The sequence below is a fragment of the Prionailurus bengalensis genome, chromosome D2 (genome assembly GCF_016509475.1).
Source record: "Prionailurus bengalensis isolate Pbe53 chromosome D2, Fcat_Pben_1.1_paternal_pri, whole genome shotgun sequence".
In the NCBI taxonomy this organism is placed as follows: domain Eukaryota; kingdom Metazoa; phylum Chordata; class Mammalia; order Carnivora; family Felidae; genus Prionailurus; species Prionailurus bengalensis.
This window is the reverse complement of record NC_057351.1, coordinates 13,875,818-13,895,492: the sequence shown is the minus strand read 5'-3', so window position 1 is coordinate 13,895,492 and position 19,675 is coordinate 13,875,818. Positions and strand designations below refer to the sequence as shown.

The 19,675-nt window shown below is 47.3% G+C and overlaps 1 non-coding gene across 1 annotated transcript; it reads right to left on the bottom strand.

Annotated features, from left to right (window-relative positions):
• Positions 1-347: 347 nt before the first annotated feature.
• On the bottom strand, positions 348-420 carry TRNAV-UAC. Its single transcript has one exon. It is a non-coding gene; the product is annotated as a tRNA-Val (tRNA).
• Between the last annotated feature and the right edge of the window lie 19,255 nt (positions 421-19,675).

The following is a 19,675-nucleotide window of genomic DNA, read 5'->3' as shown; positions in this document are numbered from 1 at the left end:
TCAGGATATCTCAGGGGTGAAGTCAGAGGAACCTCAGGGAGAAGAGGTCATAGTGCCATACGGCCCCCAGGACTGGCCCTGGACGGGGGGCTCCTGGCTCCCGTCCATGCTGTGAGTGCCTGTCATCCTTGCTGGACAGAGATCAGGAACATCTGGGCCTGGAGCTGGGGACCTTCGAGCTGAGATTTCAGCCGGGTCTCTGTGCCGTAAGTTGTTGAAAAGAAAATCTGCACTTCAGGACATTTGCGCATACCCATGAAATCGTATTTAAAAAGATCCTGATTGCCAAAGATGAAAACGCGCCCGTTTTCATCCTCCAGCTTTAAATGGAAACTAAGACAAGCTTGTGGTTCCACTGGGAATCGAACCCAGGATCTTCTGCGTGTAAGGCAGATGTGCTAACCGCTACACCATGGAACCTGAAGACTCAGCTTCCGGCTCAAAGAGCATGTGCTATACAGTCCTGTGTTTTCACTTTTCCCGGCTCATTACCTGCCGTCAATCAGTTGGGAAGAAAATGAGCCCCCTGACACATCCCAGGTCACAAGCCCACCTCACTCGCCTCACTTCATCTCACCTCCTAGGCATTCTATCATCTCACATCCTCGCAGGAAGTACAATAAGATATTTTGAGAATGAGATCACATTCACGTAACTTTTATTACAGTATAGGCTTATAGTTATTCGATTTTATTATTAGTTATTGCTGTTCAGCTCTTACTGTGCCTAATTTATAAAGGAAGTATGTGTTTATCATAGGGATGTATGGGGTAGGAAAAAACAGCATAGATGGGGCTGGGTACCATCCGTGGGGTTCGGGCATCCACTGGGGATGTGGAAACGCATCCCAGCGCCTAAGCTGGGGACTACCCTCGTCTGTCTTAGCCTCCCAGGGGCTACCCTGCTTAACTTCCTCGAGCTGCTGTGACGACAGCCCTAGACTCTTATATGCTGAACTTTGAGACACAAACTTCTCACCCTAAATCATGCCACCCTCTGCTCCTGCCAAGAATTGCTGAAGGACGGTCAGTGCTCTGAAGTCTTTGCCCCCTTCACTGCCAATTCAACACAGCACCCCCAGGAAATACCCGAGGAGGCTACTTCGGATGCTTTCCTCGAAGCGACGGCTCGTATTTTCGGATCCCCACATCTGCTTATCTCTGCCTTCCCCGGGAGACTGAGAGCCCCCCCCCCATCCCCCATGAGCTCCTGGACCCCGCACGGTGCCTGGCGTGCGCGTGTGAGCAGGTCGTGCTCCCTGAATGAGGCCGCAGAGGCCACGAGAGCCAAGGAGCAGTGCTCTGCAGCACAGATGCATACACTGCTCTCTGTGGGGGCGGGGGGGGGGGGGAGAGTGAAGGAGTGAGTCTCCCCAGTGCCCAGAACTCCGTGCCCCGCCCCCCTTCTCCCCCCTCCCCCGCCCCCTCCCGTGCCCAGCCCTACCGGGCACCCCCGCAGCTTTCACACACGTCCTGCCATCCTTGCCTAACCCTGGGGACTGGGGAGGACCGGACAGCTCTGATCCTCGCCCTGAGGCTACCCCAGCTGCGTTTGGAGTCCTTCTTAGTCTTCTGATCTAGGCATTTGTCATCTTCTCCCAAGCCCGGGTCCTGCTCCAGTTGGAGGAAATGAGGCATATTCGCAGGTTTGGAGTCATCCTCCACACCCTCTTCTCGCCCCTGCCCGAAATCAGCTCCTTCTCCAAGCCTTATCAACAACCTCTTTGAAATTCTCTTCCGTGAGCTCCTCTGCGGCCATCCTGGACCAGTTCCGTGGAAGGGAGTGGCGCAAAGGCCTGTCAGCAAAGTGGTTTTTCCGTTCTCCACCAGTATCTGGGCCGTGGCCGGCTTCGTCACCCGCGGCCAGCCTCCCGACCTCCCTGTGCTTGAGTTTCCGAAAGCCTGGAGGTCCCAGCTTCCCCCACTTACTCAAACAGCATTCCCCGTGACCCCCTCGTAACTATCCTGCCGTTACAGAAGGCACAGATTTTTCTTCTTGATCCCAAGACACACGATGCTAATTTCTGCTCTGCCTGTGTCTTCTTGCCTCCCCTCTGCTGCGCCGCCTCTCAGGCCTCCCTGGTGTCCATCTTCTGTGGGAACCCTTCCTTGTCCCTTCCACCCCTGCTGGGCCTACCGCCTTCTTTGAACATCACCCCCAGCGTGTGGATCAGGTCTCCTGTACCTGCTTGAATGCTGTCTTAGAGCGGATCCATGATTCAATGTGCACTGCTTGAAATTTCCAAATAGAGTCTAAGTTCTTTGAGAATAGGGTCTGAATCTTATTTATCTTGTGTTCCTCACTGTGCCTTGGGAGGTACGTATAACTTACAGAACCTAGTGCTCGCTGAGAAAAATTAGGAAAGTGTTAATTAAGAAACAGTTGACAGTTTTATTTGGGGGACAAAGGTCTTGCAGCGGGATTTTGTTTGCACTGGCTGCTGCTGCTCCTTAAACTTTCATTTCTGCTTTTTCTTTCTCCTTCTCTTTTCCCTTTTCCTCCATGCTCATCAGCTGTCTATCTCGTGGGCCAGTCCATTTTCTGTAGGCTGCGAGATGGCCAGATCTTAAACAAATTATAACAGTCTAAACTCCTTAGCGCCTCAATGTATAGGATGCATACAATAAATAGGTGTCAAATGAATTAAATCAAGAAACTTCTGGTATCTAGAGGCGCCTGGGTGGCTCAGTCGGTTGAGCATCCGACTCTCCATCTCAGCTCAGGTCACGATCTCACAGTTTGTGAGATCAAGCGCTGAATCGGGCTCTGCATTGACAGCACAGAGCCTGCTTGGGGTTCGGGATTCTCTCTCTCTCCCTCTCTCTGCCCACCCCCTGCTCGCTCACACACACTCTCTCTTCCTCTCTCTCTCTCTCTCTCAAAATAAACTTAAAAAAAAAAAAAAACAAAGAAAGAAAGAAACTTCTGGCGTCCAGAATCCATAAAATCCCACGGTACTAAAGCCAAATGCCTCCTTTTTTGTTCTTAACGCATGGAACACCAGCCTTGCGAGGTTTTAGTCTTAAAGCGTTTCATCCACTGCTATTTTTATTCTGTTTTCTCCTCCTCCTTCCACCTCTATTCTGCCCTATTCAATTTTCTAGTGTCTTCTTAAAAGTGATTATCTGGCTTTTAAAACACCCTCTTATGAAATAAAGTTCCATAATTATGAATTATAATTGTTGGACATTATCATATTTGCTATAGTAAGAGGCAATCCACTGAGATTAATCAGTGGGAAATGTGCAATTTAGGAAATGACCTCTGTATATCCTAGGAAAAAAAAATTAACCGGTTAATAGGAGATGAGATGGTTCGGGCATTAATTCTTAGAGTCTCCAAAGGTGATTGTATGGATTTCTAAAAATCACCTTGCCTTCTGGATTGTAAGCCGCAGAGTCAAGATACGCGTGGTTATTGATATTGATATTAAAGCGCTCTGTGTTGACTTGGAACACCACCCCGCACCTACAAGGGGCTGTTAGTGGAAGCTAAATAGTAATGTCACACGCCGGGACACTGCATTGTTGGATCATCCCGTCACGTGCCACAACAGAGCCAAAGAGCCCATAGGAGTACCCCTTGAGAAAACCCAGGTAGAAATCTAGAAGAGGAAATGAGAAACATTCCATACACTGTGTAGCTCCCTGCATGGACGGTATGCATTTTAAAGCTAATAATTTATGTTTTCTTTCTGATAGCAATTCCGTATTTTATTCAGCATAGCAATCACCCCGATTGATTCATAAAAGCAAGATTGCCTAATCAATGGACTAGAAATACAGTCACTGTGAATATAAATTCTTTCCTCTTCTAATGATTCCAAGCTAATCATTTCGGCTCCTCTGGCTCGTTTTCCTGATTAAACCAGGAGAATAAAGACAACAGGGACATGTGACTCCTACATTAGCAAACTAAGCATGAAGAATGAGAATAAACCAGTGGGTAAGCAAAGGGTTTGGTGGGATTTGTAGAATCCATTCTGTGGCACAGCTTAACTAATATTGCCCATGCTGCCAGGGTCCCCAAAAGCGTTACCCGTAAATGCTGTAAACCAGTGATAAAAAGAAGATAGGATTTAGGGTTAGAAGGTCTGGATTTAAATGGAGGCTTCACCGAATAACTTTCAGCAAGGCGCGATTTCTCTGATGCTTTTGTTTCAAAGGCCTGACAGAAGCAAACGGCTTTGTAAATCACACAGCACTGGGTTAGCGTTCAGCGGAACTTTTTTTTTTTTCCTGCACAACTTAGAATTCTGTGCCAATAATTCCAGCAACATTTTGCCCCTAGCGTGTCTCTCCCTAGCTCAGAAGGATCCCCAGGCACAACTCTGCTGAGTTTTTCTCCTGAAGGCTCAGGTCCGACTAGTGGTCTGCTGGTTCCTGCAGCCCGCCATCGGCACGTGGAAGATTCTCGTCGCCCGGTGACGGATGGGAGTGCCAAGTGCACGTGGCCAAGCTGGCGCGCTCCTGGAGCACCCGTGCGAGGACAGCACGGTGCGGGAAGGATCCGTGTACTTCTCAGCAAGGGTGCAGCGGTGGCCTCCCCTCGCATGCTAGGTGACACGCCCTTGCCGGTGACGACGATGGCAGCCTGGTGGGGAGGGAAGTGGCACAGACAGACAGGGGGAGCACGAGAGAGGCATTTTATAGCTTGTGAAGATACGAGTCCCGCCACTTCAGGTATCTTTTTTTTTTAACATATAAAAACAAATTACACATCAAAATCTCAGAGACAGCCCCCTCGCTTGGGCTGTCCCAACATGTCTTCCAGTCACCTTCCTCCTGCATTCTCTGTCCCGGCCACGCCATCTCTGTCAACAGAGGGTGAGTCACTCTCCTTGGCTTCCAGTGGCTCCCCGTGGCACCCCAAAGCTCGGCCCGTGTCCTAACAGGTGTAGAGCCGGCCACCATGAGCTCAGTGCTGGGGATCACTCCCTCGGTGGCAAAGAGGAAGACCGAGCAGGAACAAAGAAGTCTTGAGGTGCACACATCTACCTGCCTACCAGCCACCACCCTGCCCCTCCATGCGAGGCTAACTCTGACATCAGGGCGGGAGCACCCCTCCTTCCAGGCAGCTGTCCTCTCCAGGGATTAGGGCTGCTGCCCGTGACCCTGCAGGTGGAGACCGCTCAGCCCCACGGGCCACCAGTCCCATGGGCTGCAGTACTTCACGTGCCCTTAGACACGGGCTCAAACCGGAAGTGAGTCAAACTCGAAGCCGACCTGCCTGTGGATTCTTCAGGTCCAAGAGCCAATGAGCTCCCTTTATAGTTCGAGACTAGAGCTTGAGGGGGTAGCTGAGGAGCCACGGAAACTTCTAGAAGGCTTCCCCAGGGGCAGTGGTTCTAGGATAGGGCGAGGAAGGACACTCAGGCAGTCACATGGGAACTCGGCCAGTGGTACAAGGTGATCCTGGGACCCAGAGGCACTCAGAAGTCCTTCGTCATGCCTGGATTGGCCTGAGGACTGGGGTAGACGTGTGCCTTCATGGTGGGATGACGAAGGAGCCCAGGGCCGAGGAGTTTCAGTGTCTCCTCCTCTGTGCAGCTCCCTTTGCCCCTTCCTGCCCCGTAGAGTGACCACGTCTTCCCAAAGCCTCCATGGTCGCTTAGAAATACATTTATTGTGACTCAGCAAAAACGAAAGACAGGCAGTAGCTCCCACATTAGCAATCCCACATGAAATCTTTAGCACACACTGAAATAAGACACACTTAGTTTTACACACCCCCTTTAGCACACATTACGTATTTTGGCAGCGAGGGTACCTCCGGTCTCTTGTCAGCTCTGCCCGAAGACTAAGCCTCTTTAGCTATCTGTTTTCAGACTTCTTTGTCTCTTGTGGCCTTCCTACGGGGACTGGTGCCCAGGGCAGCCTAATCCTGAGTTCTCCCAGCATTGTGGGGACGCAGTCTGCAGTTTCTCCTGGTGACTTTGACCCCCCACTCCCCACCGTGGAGCCCATGGCCAACCTGAACATAACATTTCTGCGAGGCCACGTAGAAATGTGACCCAGTGGTTTGTAACTGCATCATAACCATGAGAACCGCCTCCCAGAAAGAGCTGTGTCCTTAGGATGAGCTGGGGATTTGGGGGAACACTATTGGATCAATACTTAACAGATGATCAGAGCAAAGTTGTCTTGATATTTTTGTAAATGATGTGTGAGGGGAAGTAAATCCCTAACTTCAGGTAGGGTAAAGTTTCTGTCGGTAGAGAAATCCCAGGTGAAGCAGTAAAAGTCAGTATTTTTACATTACCTTAGAGCTTACAGCACCTTTTCAAGTTCTTGGTTCTATACCTAATACTATAGGTATTAAACATTCCCTCCTTACCTGTGGTAGGGTGAGTGATATGTACATTTGGTTAATCTAGAACACGAGGTGCCTGGGTGGCTCAGTTGGTTAAGCATCTGACTTCGGTTCAGGTCATGATCTCGAGGTTTGTGAGTTCGAACTTCGCATCACGCTCTGTGCTGACAGCCCAGAGCCTGGAGCCTGCTTCGGATTCTGTGTCTCCCTCTCTCTCTCTCTGGCCTTCCCCCACTCGCACTCTGTCTTTTCTCTCTCTCAAAAGTAAATAAACCTTAAAAAAATAAAATAAAAAATGAAAAAACTCACCTTGGCCCTTGCTGCTAGAGAGAGACAGAACCAAGACTGAAGCAGCCTCAGGCTTCTCCATCCCAGCCTCTCTCTGGCTCCCAGAACCTGGTGGCCTTCCTTTGTCCTCTCCACCAGGGCCAAGGATGGGCCAGAGATCCCCGAGATGAGGCTGGGCAGGGGAGAGCCATGCAGACTCACAACCCAAGTGTGAAGCGGGGAGTTTTCAGGCTAGAGAAGGGACGAAGGGCTGGAAATCCATTCCCACTGGAAGTGGTGGGGGAGATTCCCTTTCAGAGGACTCTGGAGGTGGAGGGCTGCAATTTAAATATGCATTCCCAGAAGGCCTATCAGAGAGATCTGTCCACAGAGGGCCCCGGCACGTGGGGGGGCAGACCTGAGCGGTGAGATCTCTAGGGGTTGGGTGAGGGGAGAGAAGATGGTTGGTCACCCCGGCCTCGGGTGCTTCCTGTTTGGGGATAAAGAACTAGACTCTAGGTTTTTGGTATAACTGCCCCGAGGAGACTTAATGTATCACTTCACTTAGCCCTCACAATAAACTTAAGAAGTAGGCACTATTCTTATCCCCATTCTATAGATGAGGAGGCTGAGGTTTAGAGACCCCCAAGAACTTATCCAAGGGCACAGCCAGGCTGGTGGAGTCAAGGCAGTCGTGACTGTGACCACTTCACACTGTTCTTGGCCAAATCTTTCGATAAAAGAACAGCTGCAACCAGCCTGGAAGGGCCCCCCCCCTCCCCCCACCCCCAGGGAGCTGTTAGGTGAGCCAAGCTGCTGCACATCCCCCCACCCCACCCCTGCCGCCCTCCTCTCTCCTCCTGTGCCAGGAGAAGGTGGAAGTTCAGAGCCGGCTGAACTCTTTGGGGTCAGCCGTCAGAACACATTCTCACCATTCTGGGGGGGCCCCCTGGGAGAGGCTGTTACCGCCCACCCCCAAGGAGAATGCATGCGCTTCCTGCCTGCTTCCTCCTGCTTTACCTGAACCCCGCCCCCTACCTCCTACCCCTGCAGAAAGCATCTCAGGTTACATCACCCTTCGGACTCTGATGTGGTTCCTTAGCATATGCCCCTGACCTTTTTCTTCCTGCTTTTTCTAACCCGCATCTGTCTGCATGGACCCTCCTCCTGCCTGGCTACACAGTTCCTGTAGGATCCCCAGATCCATCCCACCTGGCTGAGCTCTGTTCCTTCTCCCAAGCCCTGCCCTGCCACTGGCCCCCTTCAGTTTCCTCCTCCTTGCAGCCCTCCTGATGTTCTCTCTCTGCAGTCCAATGATTGTGTTTCCGTGAAATCTTCCAAATACATTTTTATGACTTTTTCCTTTAAAAAAAAAATTTTTTTTAGTGTTTATTTTTGAGAGAGAGAGAGAGAGAGAGAGAGAGAGAGAGAGAGAGAGCATGAGCTGTCGAGGGGCAGAGAGAGAGGGAGACACAGAATCCGAAGCAGACTCCAGGCTCTGAGCTGTCAGCACAGAGCCTGATGCGGGGCTCAAACCCGTGAACTGCGAGATCATGACCTGAGCAAAAGTCAGACGCTTAACTGAGCCCCATGCACCCCAGGTGCCCCATGACTCTTTTCTTACCGTTCACTATTTTGCACCACACTCCCCTCATTAAGATCAGAGACTAAATTTAGCCCTTTAACAAATATTTACTGAGAACATGCCCACGCCCCCCACTATTGTGCCACAGGGGCGTGCTTTGCCCTGTCTCGTACGCTTTACACTCTAAGGCCTGCAGGGGTCGGGGCGCGAGGGAGACAGAAAGTTATAAACCAACAGACACAAACAATGTCTGATGGGGAACAGTGCTAAGGGGAAGAATGAAACAGGGACAGGATTCTAGAACGGGGGGTAAGTTGGGACGGTTATTTTATAGAGAGTATGCAGTAGGCTGAGCAATGACCCCTCCCCAAGATGTCCACATCCTAACACCCTGAGCCTGTATATACGGGATGTTGCTTGGTAAAGAGACTTTGCAGATTTGATTAAGTTAAGCGTTTTGAGATAAGCGTTTTGAGTATCCTGAACTACTCAGCTGAGCCCAGTGTAATTATACGGGACTTTTTTTAAAGTTTACTTATTTTGAGGGAGAGAGAGAAAGAGTACACGTGTGTGCAAGTGGGGGAGCAGCAGAGAGAGAATCCTAAGCAGGCTCCACACTGTCAGTGCAGACCCCAACGTGGGGTTCAAACCCAGCAACCATGAGATCATGTCCCGAGCTGAAACCGAGAGCCGGCTGCTTAACCGACTGAGCCACCCAGGCGCCCCAATTATAAGAGTCTTTAGAAAAGGGAGGCAGGAGGCAACGTGAGGACAGAAGCGAGGGTTCAGAGTGGTGGCAGGAAGGGGTCACAAGCCAAGGAATGTGGGCGGCCTCAAGGAGATGAAAGGGGCAAGGAAACGGGTTCTGCCCAGAAGCCTCCAGAAGGAACCAGCCCCGTGAACATCTTAAATTTACCCTCCTGACATCCAGAACCCTAAGATAGTTATTTTGTGTTGTTTTAAGGCACAAAATTTGTGGGAATGTTTACAACAGCAACAGGAACACTGGGGCTGAGACCTGAAGGGAGTGAAGGAGCGAGCTGTGCGTACATCTCAGAAGACCTTTCCAAACAGAGGAGAGCAAATGCGAAGGTCCTGAGGCAGGAGCCTCTTCGGCAAGGTCAGGAAAGAGCGCGGATGTCAGTGTGGCTAAAATGGAGCCAGCAAGGGTCCGAGCCAGGTCTGAGGGGTAGCACGGCCTCGCAGGCCAGTGGAAGACTTCACACCTGACTCTAAAGGAGATAGAAAACTATCGTAGGGCTTTGAATGAAGAAGAAACAAGATCAGGCCAGTATCTTTGAGGTTTATTCTGGCTGCTGAACTGAGAACAAACTGCAGAGAAGACGGGCGGGAGCTGGAAGAACAGGTAAGAAGCTTCTGCAGTGCTTCAGACAAGAGATGATGATGGTTTCCATCAGGTGGAGAGAGGTGACCAGATTCATGATTACATTTTTTTAATGTTTATTTTTGACAGAGAGAGAGAGACAGACAGACAGGCAGACACAGCATGAATGGGGGAGGGGCAGAGAGAGAGGGAGACGCAGAATCCAAAACAGGCTCCAGGCTCCGAGCGGTCAGCACAGAGCCCGACGCGGGGCTCGAACTCACCAACCGTGAGATCATGACCTGAACCAAAGTTGGATGCTTAACGGACTGAGCCACTCAGGTGACCCTGAAGACACTGGTGTTTTGTTTTTTTTTTTTTAACAACTATCTAACACCGGCCCAGAGCCCAGCACCGCAGGGTGATGTACCCAAATTTAACAAGGACTTAATATGCGCTGACTATGCGTGTTCTATAACCCTGTCATTCAATCCCCTCAACAACAATGCCACGACGTAGGTATAGCCTTAACCCATTTCACAGATAATTACACTGAGGTCAGAGGGTTAAACGCTATGGTTAGAGAGGTGGAGCTGTGGCCAAAGCTCAAGAGCCTGCCTTCCTTACCATGAGTGGAGGGAAGGGATAAGCAAACCAATAAATGAATCAATACATGACCACACCCACGTAGACGTGGGTTCTCCTCCGGTGACTTTTCCTCTCCAATCCCTCAGAGCTTGCACAGGCCATCTCCTTTCCTTCTTTTTTTTTTTTTTAAATATTTATTTATTTTTGAGAGAGAGAGAGAACACGAGTGGGCGAGGGACAGAGAGAGAGGGGGACAGAAGATCCAAAGCAGGCTCTGTGCTGAAAGCAGCGAGCCTGAGGCGGGGCTGGAACTCACAAACCGTGAGATCATGACCTGAGCCGAAGTCCACGGCTTAACCAACTGAGCCACCCAGGCGCCCCTCTCCTCTCCTTCCTAACTGCTTGCGATTGACCTCATCCGTGAAGACCTTCGACCCCACTAATTCCATCCAAGTCCTCAACCTCTCAGCAAACAGATGAATGACCTCCGGCTCGGTCTGGTCACGGCTGACACTTCACTCAGGGAATGTTTGCCATCGAGTTCTTCCCAGGGCTACAAATCCGTGGCGTTCATGAGCTCTGAAGGCTTACTTACAGATGTAAAGACCCATGTGCAGAGGAGTGTGATTTACAGGAAAAGGAAACGAGTTTTTTTACAAATCCAACATTTTTACCAAGGTCAAAACTTAATGGTGTTCTTTTATTTTTCGTCATACGTCACTTGTATCGATTATTTTTTTTTTTTAAAAAAGGCACAATATGCTCAAACACAGGCTCACCCCAACCCCACCTGCCACCAGGTGGCAAATGCCACCCTTGCCTTTAAAGCCATCCGTGGACTTGGGTTGGCCATTTCAGTGTTTTTTGTTTTTTTTTTTTTTAACACTTATTTATTTTTGAGACAGAGAGAGACAGAGCATGAACGGGGGAGGGGCAGAGAGAGAGGGAGACACAGAATCTGAAACAGGCTCCAGGCTCTGAGCCATCAGCCCAGAGCCTGACGCGGGGCTCGAACTCACGGACCGTGAGATCGTGCCCTGAGCTGAAGTCAGACGCTCAACCGACTGAGCCACCCAAGTGCCCCGGCCATTTCAGTGGTTTATAGGGACACTGGCCCTTCAGCAAATGAATGTGAGCATAGAAAACTTTTAAGAAAAGTATTCATTGCCTTCATTCGTGGTCTGTGTGTTTTTTTTTTTTTATTTCCAATAGAACTATACGTCCCCCAACGTGATGAGAACTTCACGAATGGTTGGCTACTATGCTTTACCCTGCGATGTCCTTGCTACTCTAGCCAGAGAGACGATGCAGCTTCTATGATGACAGCAGGGGGAGCCCCTTCTCTCCAGTGTTTCAAGACCATTTGCTATTTTCTCTTTAATATAATAACCAAGCATCTATATTTTTAGTGGTACACATTCATGGCGCCCGAGTACCTAATGGGTATCACACCCAGTGCTTTCTTATGTCTGGCCGATGGATGAAAAACCAAAAAGCTGTCATTGAGACAGTCCAGTTTGATTCCTTTGCCCCCACTAAGGTAAGCACACGGTCATTAACAATAATAATAATAATAATGGCACATGGAAACACAAAAATGAATGGAATTACCTGAAATGATCACCCAAAGCCCAGGAACACCTGGAGACGTCCTGACCTCTGTTCCAGTGTTGTCGTGTGTCTGGGACAGAACTGGACAATTCTGAGGTGTGTTTTCAGAGAGACTCTCTCTGCAGAATTCGCTCTCAAAGGTCTTTTGTCCAGGAGCGGAGCGGGTGACTCTAGCGATGCTGTGTCAAGACCAATGGGCTCGGGCAAAGAGCAAAAATAGCCTCATAGGACTCGAGCTGCAACCTGAGAAGCCTTGCGAGTTCTTCGATAAAATACAGAAGGAGGGGACGGTTCTGTAGGAATTCATCCCACGCTTCTAAAATGATTTCGTGCCTGAAACTATTACACAACCCTCAGTCCACAGTGAAGTTCCTCGGCCCGCACTCCAAGGCTGGTACCACATGCCATTTCGGCGTCATCTTGTGCAAGGATGGGGTCATGCTTCTTGGATTTTTTTTTGAGACGTTACTGCAGAGTATTGAATCTAACAATGAACGGAAATTAGAAGTCCATGGATTGCGGGGCACCTCCAGCGCCCAACGGTGCCATGACGCAAGAAAAACCTTTTTGGCCCTTGCCGTAATTTTAATAAAGGTCTCTCTGTAAAAAGGCAACTCCCGTTTAGGCAGTCTGTGGCTGCAATACTTTATTTGACTCTGTAGTACCCATATGGGCATGTCCTGAGGTTCGCTTAATAAATAACATTTTTATGGACACGCACCCGTGCCTCGGTGTGCTTTCCCCGAAGACGGATGCCCCTTAAGTATGAGAGTTTACTCCACCAGCGTGGACCGTTTGCCTTATTATAGCCACAGTCGTTTAAAAAAAAAAAAAAAAAAAGGCAGCCTCATGATTTCCAAAAAGGGAGTGACATCTGGGGCAGCTCTTGTCATGCGCCCTCCCCAACTTAGAAAATCCACCCGGGACAGCCGGCAGCGCGTCAGGGACCCTCGCGGCAGCAGCCAAGGCTCTTGCTGACGCGCGTTGCATCTTTTCTGGGCAACCGAGGGCTCGCCACACCCCGGAGCCGGCTGGCACGCCGCTCGCCCGCCCGCCTCGCCCGGCAGGAGCCAGACCTTTACTTTATTTGGTGCACGACTCGGTAACCGGTCCAGAGCGCGAGGCCGGGGAACGCACGCGGGCGGCCCCGCGCGCGCGCGCGCGCGCGCGCACGGCCCTCGCGGGCACGCGGGCGGGGGCGCGCGGCCGCGGCTCCTCTCTAATTATAGCCGCGCAGCTGGCGCGCCGGCGGGGCGGGTCCGGGCGCCGCCGCCCGCGTGGGGTCCCGCCGCCCGGCTCCACGTGCGCAGAGCGGGGCGCGGGGCGAAGGCGCTGCGCCGGCGGCCGTGCGGCCCCGGCAGAAGTTCTAGAATAAATAAACACGGGCGCGGCGTGAGTCAGGGTGCCGCGCTGGAAACCGCAGCAAGGTCCCCTCGTGGGCGCAGGCCCTTATGCAGGCTGCCGGAGAGTCAGGGAGCCGCCTCCCCTTTCCTTCCCCTCCAGTAAACAGGGTTTGGCAGTGCTGGCGGCTGTTTTCTTCCTTTTCAAAAACGCCACTACGAGCAACAATTAAAAAAAAAAAAAAGTGGAGAAAGACAAGGCTACAGTTTGACGATTTTGACCTGGCCCCGATGTTTCCAAATGGCTTCTTGATTTGTAGGAAGATAACCGAGGTCCAGCGGCCCCTTTCATGCATGACGGTTGCCTGCTGGGCATAATGAATTTCTTGTGTGACAGCACTTTGGACTTTGGACTGCGTTCCTGTGTCACAGCCCTACCGAGGTTCCAGTTAGAAGTTCTAGAACGAGACTCAATCCTCCAGGTTAAGAATTTAGCCGTAGACCACGTATTTTCCAAACTCGCGGAAGGAAACCAGCAAGTAGTTAAACTTTGCTCAGTATGTGCCCTTAATCGAGCACACCGACCTTCCCCTGCCTGTCTGCGGAATTGTCTGTAAGCTCCAAGAAAGCTGGGCCCCGGACTCTTCAGCTGTTCAAAGCCTAGAATGATGTGCCTACTTAATAGGTGTTAAATAATAGCAACAACCCACATGGTGCTTATTTAGAGAATAGTATTCCAGAAAACGTCTCTAATGACTGTGACCCTCCTGTGAAATTGTGATTCCAGTTGTAGGTGGGGTACGATAAATCTTTATCTTTTATCACCAAAAAGAGCTAACTGGAATGCTGTTTGGAGGCAGAAATAACAAAACGGAGGTAAGAGTCCTTTTAGCCTGGGTTAGGCATGCAACAGCCTTTTTCTGTCTTGCAGGTCCCGCGTAGTCTCTCAGGCTTTGGAGAACATGGAAGGCCCAAAGCCAAGGCTGTGTGTAAGGAAATGCTGATGTCTTCGGCCCCAGACCATCCCTACTCCTACGTTTCAGTTCTCTGCAGAACTGAAGTTACGAGTGTGGTTAATATTTTAAAATCGTACAGTAAAGGTTTACTTTTAGTAAACTCTCACCGTACATTAAAATAATCTTTGGCCCTTAATTCTGAGGCCATGTTTCTGGACTTATTTTTTCCTGGCAATGTAAATAGCCACATTTACAGTTCAAAAGATTCGATTTGTACTGCCAGGGGAAAGAGATTTTCTAAAAGGCAGAGAAGTATGCGGTGACCCAAGGATTGGTCTGCTAAACTTGTTGCCTGAATAACCTACACAACAAAACGTGACTCCTTTGTTGTGCGTGATGCCTGTCTGCTTGTAAGCATCTGAATATGAATGGATAGTGGGGACATTAAGAATGAAATAGTAATTGCTAAGCAAAAGTGGTTAAGTGATGGGTTCTACAGATTATAGACCACATTTGATTTCCCCCAAATATAAACTGAGAAATATTCAAATGGGACATTACTGCTCTATATAGGATGTCTTATCTCAGCATCAAGGGCGTCTAACTGAACTGCCAGAGGAGGCTCTTTAGATTATGCAATCCAACTTCTAAAGGCCATTCAAAAGATGAGATCAACCAGTGTATTGATGCTTCCAATTTAAACTAGGAATCCTGTGGTCTCTTATCCAGACCTTGTCTGACCTAAAAGTAAATCACCTCCTAGAGGATTTTCATGGCTGACTTTGTGATAAATTTTTTGTGCACTGAAGACTCGTTCTACTAAGACTTTTAGTTTTAAAGGGCTACATTGTTTTCAAAGCAATATTTAAGACTGTTTATACCGTTCTAATAGGGTTGTTCTATTAAGGAGATTTTGCTCGATTGTTTCTCAGATTCAAAATAAAAGAACGGCTTTACGACCCAATGTCTAAATGATTCTAAAAATGATTTTGCCTAGGGCGTACTTTTTTGCCTTAAAATACCTCGTCTGTAGCTTGTATGGGTTGTTGTGCGTGGCTTAGTGCCACACAGAAGCACACAATATGCTGTGATAAAGATCCATGCTGATGTTGATTTCGTATTCTATAATTAAAAAAATTATACCTCAAATTAAAAAAGGAAAGCTGTTTTAAATCAAGCATGTGAAGTTGTATTAACACAGGGAAACAGCAGGTTAACAGACTGATGGGTTAAAACAAAGTTCACTGTTAAATTAGGTACAGATTAGTTAATGGTAAATAGGGATAGTGTGGATATCCCTAATAATGGATTTATCTGGGGATTAATAGAGAAATCCACAGATAATCCATAAATCCGTCACTTTCCATCCTCCGACCTCCTAAGTAATTTACAAATTGGCTTTTTGTATAGTTTTGTGCCTTTTAAATTCCCGTCGGGGGTTCATAGCTGGAGGAAAATGCAGGCTGTCAAGAGAAACAGCAACAAAGGATCTAGATAATTAATAATCTGCGAAGTCACACCATAATTTTTATTTGATTGTAATCAATACTATTGCTGCCAGAGGCCTAACCAGTGGCACAGAAGGAGTTAAATAGCATCCCCACCCCGCCTCTCATTTCTAGAGCCCCAGATGATGAAGTAGGTAAATATGTATTCCATTCATTGGTGCCTCTGACCTTGGTCTGTGACAGAGGAAAGGCGTGTCTTCTCACACTGTTCCCTCTGAAGAAAAGGCAAGCAAATGAGGGTGACTCAGGACTTCTAGTGGCCTACACACAACTGAACATTTTTCTGAATGATTCCACGCATACCCTTTGGAATCAGGAAGAGAAACATTTTACTCTTCACTAAACCAAATAAAACCATCTATAAATCATATGCAAAACAACTTTGAGTAACAAGGGACTTAAGTCTAGGAATTCAAGGGAGTTCTCTGTATTTTCCCTTTAACTTTTTCCCTCCTTTGGGGAATAAACAAAGACATCTGCCACATCAAGAGTCTGGCTCGTTTGGTCTTCTTAACTGGAAACTGAATGCAATCATTAAAGTTTACTTTGAGAGGAGCTTTTGAAATTTTAAAAATGACTTCTGCAAGCTGCAGTCTCTTAAATTTTACTAAAAATAAAATTTAACATTCTGACGTTAAAGTCAACGGTTTAACATTTCTTTTAACCTGATCCCTAAATGAAACACCGTGTTGCGTATCATGAGCTGTAATTAACTTATTAAGAATACGGTTTCTTGAAAACTGCCTTAAACAGCCTACTAATAAAAAGAAATTATTGACACACATACAGCCATGGGTCCAAGTTACGGGACCACCCCAACCGAAAAATATTCAGTTACACATTAACTGTGGCTGTTTAATTTAAAACACGTAGTAAATCAGTCTATGTGTACGCTATCCCCAAACTCTATGTAAGCTTCACAACTTCCTTTCATAGAAGTCTGCCAAGCCATTGATCAATAAAACGAGTAAAAGCTGCAAACATCTCTTACTATGTGCGGGTAGACAGTAGTCTGCAAATGGTTCCCGGTGCTTCCCACCTTTTATCTCTATTTATAAATTCAGGTTTCAAGACATCAGTAATCCCCCTGGCTTTTCACTCTCATTTTATTCCAATGCTTTCCAAAAGGCAGGCTACTATTTTCCCCCTTTTGTCTTCGGTGCATTTCACGTGGCCCAACATGGCCGTTTTCTTCTGATGCTTTCCAGAGAGTAGCTCCTGGTCTCGATAGCCTTTGAGGTGTGGACAGGATCTCCTGCCAGTCTCCTGTTGTAGAGGGGCTGGCTCTACTACAAGTTGAAAATAAACAAGTACTTTCTGGCTGTACTTTGTTCCGCTCTTCTCTTAATCGGTTTCCCCTATCCAGTTGCCCTTTCCCCGGTCCCTAGCACTTTTTTTTTTCCCCCTACCATCAGTTGGCTTTTTGTTCTGTGTCTTTTACCTCCTGTTCTTCCAGTCAAACCCCAACCCGAAACCCACACATCCTTTGGTCGCATTGCCATTAGTGATTACAATAATAATAGCCATTCTAAGCTAACTTTAAAACATTAAAAAAGGCCTCAGAAAATTTTCAGTGCTCCCAATTTTATTTTTATTTAATGCTAAAAGTTAAAGAAAAAAAAAGGTACTGTAAATCTGACAAATGACAGAATGCAGGTGATATTTCCATAGCGTGATTTTAAAATATAATAATGTTGATATGAGATTACACTCACTTCAGTTGACATGAGTTTCATCATATATAGAAAAAGGGATCACCTTCAACTTAAAAAAAAGTAAAGGTTAAAAGGTGGCACACTTTAAAAATACTTGGTGGCCAAGGGAAGGTATATAGTAAAAGTTGTAAACCATGTGTACGTTCTCATAACTTTTAATGTGAGGCCACATGAAAGACAGTACATCTGTTATATTCTATAAATTGGTAAAGCAAAAAAGGGAAAGCTTCAACACCCCATCCCCTAATATTTTGAGTATTAAAAGCACAGCTGAAATATTTAGGATTTGAAATCGGATACTGCCCATGTACAGTAAGTAGCTTTCTGACATTTTTATCCAGCTGTGGAGACTCTCTGCACTGTCATCAGGTACAACAAAAGATCAAACCCATGTCCCAATGTTAAACTTTTTAACTTAAGAGAACGCCAGAAAAAGAACCCCAATCAACATTTTACAGCTGCAAGCCTTCCACGAAGGCCACCCAAGGGCCAGACTCCTCCAGGTCTTAGTTTTTAATAGGAGTAATCTCAGACACAGCCCTTTCAAGCTGTCCATACTCTCCCCCTCCTTAAACACCAGCACAGAGAATCCATAGGCTGTCTTCTCCACAGCTGGAAAGACTTACTCAAAACAGCAGGATGGTTCTTTATTAATAATCTTTTTGGAAAGCTTATCTGTATTAAGATTGCAAAACATACAGATAGCTACCACGAATCAGGTCAAGTGACTGATCAACTTGTAAAATCTATGAGGTCAAATTCCAGTTTATAATAAAGTGCTTAGATACACATTTATACAACAAACCATAATAGTTGAATTCTTTACAAATGTCTTTATGGGCATGTAAAATGGACTCTGTGTTTCTGCATGTATGCATTTACATAAGAGAAACCAGTCTGATCTGAGTCATTGATGCTCCAATTAAAAAAAAAAAAAAAAGTGTAACAACAAACTGGTTAATCATGCAAGTCTGTTTGTAATATAACAATGACCGGTAACATGAATTTGCACAGCATTAATAATAGGTGCACTCGTTAAAAACACTACCAAAAAAAAAAAAATACTGTATTTGGTGCAGTATCTGATTTTCAAGTGTTAATATAACTCGACCGTTAAAAAATATTTGAGCAATTTAAAAAAGAAAGACAAAAACATAACTAAAAAAGAATCTAAAGAGGGTAACAATCTCTATCTTCAAATTAAAATAGAAGCTAGGTCGTAAACGATACACGTAAGTTGTAGTAGACCTTGAAGCCATGATTCAGCCTAATTATAGGGCCAAGTTACAAACACCTGAACATAAAAGGATTTCGAATAGTGTTCCTGTCAATGTTAAATCGTAACAGCACAAAAGAAAAACCAGTATCACTGTGAGCCAACTATTTCTAATAACAGATGATTTATTGGTTTAAAAAAAAAATCAGTTTACTGATGCAAAATAGTGATCAAAAGAAACTAGTTTACAAAAGGTTTCTAAGAATAGTTTGAGAGGTGGGGCCTGTCTATTATTAAAACCCTTACTTTAATTGTCACTAGTTTATCAAAAAAAAAAATTTTTTTTTTTTCCAGAAGAACAGTATTATTCACTTGGTATGTCAAACACACGTAAGAAGGAAATTACAGGTTTCCTCCACCCCCATTTGGGCTGTCACTGATATGCCCACGGGCAGTCCTGGCAGCACTATGTGCTGTTCCTGTCATTGTACCATACTGTATTTAGCACTCGCTAGAAACAGGGTGTAGGTGAGAGTACCAACAGCAATAGCACTACAGGTAAATGATAAAACAACAAAAACCCAACACCAAAAACAAAACAAAAACCAAACACAAAACAGAAACGAAACCAATCCCCGCAATCTCCAAGTTCACCTGAACCGTAACTTCCCCTCGAGACTCTTTTCAAAGGAACGACGACACCAACAACAAACAGAGCTCTGGGGGGGGGGGGGGGGGGGGGGGGGGGGGGGGGGGGGGGGGGGGGGGGGTTCAAAACATGAGTGGCGCTGCAGAGCCAGGCTCTGTTCAAAGATGGCAGTGCCATCTTGTGCGCCGCGCCATCCGCGGTCACCGCCCTCAGTCACTGAATCGTGTATTATGTAACCGGCTAGCATGCAGCATTGGAAGCTTACAACTGATCACGTGGGCAGTGAACAGTGGTCAACTTTGCCTTTAAAAAAAAAAAAAAAAATCCCCCTCCCCCCGCAAAACCACACGAGTCCTGAAAATCTCTCAGCAGCAACTCCCAGGCAGTCATTAATATCCCAACAACTGAACTTTTAAGAACGAAATAGAGAAAGATTCGCAATCTATTTTCCTACTACTCTGAGAGGACAACGTTTTGGGGGAAACTTGGTGATATTTCCCGCTGGCATGCCGCCCACTTCACTCGTTTCCTTTCCTTCTCCACCAACTGGCCTCCAGCCTGAGAGAGGAGCCAGCAGTAAGGAATAACAGACAGTAAGGCAATC